The sequence below is a fragment of the Callorhinus ursinus genome, unplaced genomic scaffold (assembly GCF_003265705.2).
Source record: "Callorhinus ursinus isolate GAN/ISIS: 27379988/994484 unplaced genomic scaffold, GSC_fseal_2.0 scaffold1, whole genome shotgun sequence".
Lineage (NCBI taxonomy): Eukaryota > Metazoa > Chordata > Mammalia > Carnivora > Otariidae > Callorhinus > Callorhinus ursinus.
Window position 1 is genome coordinate 100,277,814 of NW_027397063.1, and position 4,625 is coordinate 100,282,438.

Here is a 4,625-nt window from a genome sequence, read left to right on the forward strand (position 1 = left end):
TCTGGGTTTCCAGGCAAAATCAAAGTCACTTACAAAGGAAAAAAAATAGGATTGGCATCAGACTTCTTGTCAGCAACAATCAAAGCAAGAAGGAGTACAGCAAACTTCTCTATAAACTTAAAGAAAGAAGGGGTAAATAAAGGATTTTATATCCAGCCTAGCTGTTCTTCAAATATTAAGGCTACCACCTATGAGTCTTTCCTGGGGAATCTACTAAAGGATGACCTTCATTTAAGTAAGAGATGATTGAGGAAACCAGTAAAAGAACTGGTTATGAGGATTAAATATACTTAACTGTAGATCTAAGACTATAACATAGGTGAGAATGAGAGAGAAAAATTAGTATGTAAATATTCCTTGTTCCATCTAAGTAACACATCAAAAAAAATGAGAAGAGAGAATACATTCAATGGATGCCAGGGTAAGAGGTAGAAGTCAAAGGAAATTATTTGAAGTTGACAAAATAGTTGACATGTAACTAAGGAGGAAGGGGACTAGACATTAAATAAAAGTATGAAAAGAAGGTAATTTAAAGATATATACATCTTAAAAACAACTATTACACAATAAAAGAAAAAGTTTAAAAAGCAAAGAAAATAGACTACTTAATGAAAGACACCTAGTAAATATAATTCTGGGTTATAAAAGACCAAACTTATCCATTATATTCATCAATGTAAATAGGCTCAATCCATCTATTTAAGAATTTTTTAGATTGACTTACAAAACCAGAATAGGAATATTCTACAACCGACCTAATTTCTTCCAAAAATCATTGTCATTCCCCTGCATTTCTCTACCTTGAGCATTTGCCAATATCAGCTTTGTTTCTGTTTATGTTATATACTTGCAAAATAAGTTTTTAATCCCTCAGATCTTACTGTTCCACATTCAGTTCTTATGAAGCAATTTAGCCTTGGATGTTTATTAAAGTAGAGAAAAATGAGCAAATGTTAGTTTTTGAGGGAAAAAAATCCATTGTATAATACATTTTATTCTTAAATGCTAAGTGGTTCCAGGGTTTCTTTTTCTCTTTCTTACTGAATTGTGTCAGCTTTTAAGACTGAATACAAAAGAACAGAAAAAAAAATAAACATGTCAGGAAAAGGTATTTATTTAATGAAAATTCTTTTAGAATCTCTCCATTTCCTTGCTATGTAATCACAAGCAAATCACTAATCCCAACCTCTTCTAAAATTCTGCAGCCTTCCTGCATTGCAGATAATAAAAATTAAGCTATTTTAAAAAGTCATTTTAAGCAGTATCTAGCACTGCTGCTCACAACCATATCTTACAGAATTTTCACTGACTTTTAGATGAAATAATATTACCATATGGAAAAATTAGAATATATAGATGGGAAAGAGAAACAATTATTAAACCAGCCAAAAATCTATCACAACACTGTTGCCAGTGTTTCTGTATATAGTCATCTGTAGGTTACTCCTATGGCCAGGAAAAGAAAGCTGCACAGAGCCAGCAACCCTGCAGGCAGCCTGCTGCCCCTTCTCGTCCTCTTTGATTTGTAAATGGAGATGAAAGAAGGGGCTGGGAAGGACTTGAATCTGGGTGAGAAGAGCCAGAGTGAAGGTTCCGGTTGCCTCATAGGCACTGGTGCTTGGGTACCCCTAGTCCAACTCCCACCAGGCCAGAGAGTTGGGAAAGAGGGTTAAATACCAAAATAAAATGAATGCTTAGATAAAGTGTAATCTACTTAGACTTGCAATAGGAAGTCATTTGTCACTTCCTCGTTTTCTGTTTATATCAGATAATCAGAAACAGAAAATATATTTCTCTAAAATATGGATGCATATGACTCTTCAAATGACGAGATATATTTAGTGCAAAAAATATTAGAGGATATAGAAAAATTAGTACAAACAAAAATTTAAAAACCCACACTTAATCATCAAACACTACCACCGTATTTTACATCAACAAATCATTTTGACATGTTTTTAATGCCCAGTAGAATTGACTCTGAACTTCAAATTTCAGAAATTTACCTAGATAGAAGAAATGGAGCATTACCTACTACTGTGTCTCCTCACCCTCTTCTAAGTTAGGCTCAGCTAGGATCGGTTCTTAACCACATTTGAGTCACATTTATATTGTATGATGGCTAAGTATTAATTATTAAGTATTATATATTAAGTATTAATATCTAAGTATTAATTGCTCCAGTTAAATTTTTTTTTGCTAGTGATATAAAAATTAATTAGGTTACTAAATATTCAGCTTTCATAATAATAAAATCTTTAACTCCATGTATTTCTGTTTGAATTGGGCTGGATGATCCTTGAGTTTCCTTCTAGCACCAAAATGTGGTTCTCTGAAAATATAGAAAGAAATTAAGACATGTTTTGCAAATAAGTTAGCTTTTTGTGAGGTTTTCTTAAAGTTATCAAAAAATCTATTCAGACAGTCTCTTCTGGTGCATTTTGACATTCACTCTTTCAGTATAAATTTAGTTACCATGCAAAAGCAGATTCTTAATAATTGATGTTGTTTACTTTGAATGTGATTACTCATAGAAGGCTGGAGAAATGAATCAATACTTGCTGAGTTTCTCCAAAATAAATCAGAGATAATTGTTAAAGTAATGCACGTTAATTTAGGCTGTCAAATTAATTTCCCAACACCTTCTTATGCTACAAGAGTCTTAATTAAGAAATAACTAAGGTTGCCTTTTCTTACTACAGGTATTGCTGAGCCACTGGCTCTGAACAGTCATTTAAGTCCTTTGATGTATGCAATTTAAAGAACACAAAAGCAAATCTACAAAGTATTATACTGTGTTTTTGTAAATGGGCTTTACAGTTTGCAAAGTGCTTCCATGTTCTTTCTGCAAACTGTGTTCTGTTCTATAAGATACAAACTTGGTCTCCTCTGAAGCTATTTCAATGCAATGTGGGGCCTTACGGAGTGTCCAGTCCCAGGTTCCATATTTTAAGAGGATCACTGACTAATAGAGTACTTCAGAGAAAGAAAAGTGAGTGATAAAGTCTGTGGAATTATATAAGTTGAAAGAACATCTATGAAATACTTAACATAAAAGAAGTAGGATATCATAATAATTGAGGGGGTCTTCTTCTGTTTGAATGCATGTTACATGGTAGAGGGCTTAATTATTTTTTCACACTGCAATAGTTAATTTTATTTGTTCAAGGGCTCATATTGCAAGCATTAAACCAAGCATGGGCTTTGATTTTGTGAGCCCAGATTCACATATTTAGGAAGATAAAAGCAAACTGTGATCCATGTATATGGATGAAAAACTAAAGGCTCACAGTTAATCACATCATAGTTTTAAATTTCTACAGCCTAGAAGCCAGAAGTCACAGATCTTTTAGGTCTTTCTGGATGTCCCACAAGGTATCTGCACTTTTCTTGAGCTGGGCAACCTCATCATCCTTCAGCTTCTGGTTGATCACCCTGGTTAAGCCCCGAGCATTCAGGATACATGGAAGGCTCAGGAAGACTTCGTTCTCAATGCCATACATCCCCTTCACCATTGTTGACACTGGATGAATCCTGGATAGATTTTTCAACATGGATTCAATGAGATCAGCCACACTTAATCCAATAGCCCAGTTGGTATATCCTTTTAGCTTGATGACTTCGTAGGCACTTTCCACAACCATCTTATGCACTTCCTTCCAATTTTCACTGTCGTTTTCTGTTCCCATTTCTGGATTCAGTTCCTAAGAGAAACGCCTGCCACATTCACTCCACTCCACACAGCCACACTTGAATCACCATGTTCTCCCAAAATCCATCATGGCAGTGGCTGGGATGAATGCCAAGTTTTTCAGCCATAAGATAGCGAAATCTAGCAGAATCCAGATTACACCCACTTCCAATTACACGGTACTTGGGTAGTCCACTTAGTTTCCGGGTAACATATGTGAGAATATCCACTGGGTTGGAAACCACAATTATGATACAATCAGGACTGTACTTGACTATCTGCGGAATAATGAATTTGAAGACATTAACATTCCTCTGCACCAGATTGAGCCGGCTCTCTCCTTCCTGCTAGCGGACTCCTGCAGTCACCACCACAATCTTAGAATTGGCAGTCACAGAGTAATCTTTATCTGCCACAATTTTAGGTGTCTGAAGAAATAAGCTCCCATGTTGCAGATCCATCATTTCTCCTTTGAGTTTATCTTCTAAAACATCCACAAGGGCAAGTTCATCAGCCAGAGACTTTCCCAGAATGCTGATGGCACACGCCATACCAACTTGTCCAACACCCACTACAGTGATCTTATTGTTTGGGATGGTTGCCTCTTCTTCTGCAACTGGTGCAATCAGTTTTTCCTTAAGAGTTGCCATTGTGCCCAGAGAGAACCCGCAGGGAGAGTCGCGCGAAGAAGACCAGTAGAGGGCTTAATTTTATATCTTGTTCCAGATGGTAGAATCGGCACGGATGATTGGTAATAACAGGGAGGAAGATAAAGGCTTAACATAAAGAATCTTTTGACAGTACAAAGGACTGCCTTACCCAGGAGTGAGCTTCTTGGTACTATGCATCCCCCAGAGAACCACTTAGGAGGGGTGTGGCTAACACTGAGGGATAATTCTCTGAGAGGCCCACTGTCTCAGGCTTTCAAGCCTGC

At 36.3% G+C, this 4,625-nt stretch overlaps 1 pseudogene; it reads right to left on the bottom strand.

Annotated features, from left to right (window-relative positions):
- Window positions 1-3,142: 3,142 nt before the first annotated feature.
- LOC112830357 (L-lactate dehydrogenase B chain-like) lies at window positions 3,143-4,378 on the bottom strand (annotated as a pseudogene).
- Window positions 4,379-4,625: the final 247 nt, after the last annotated feature.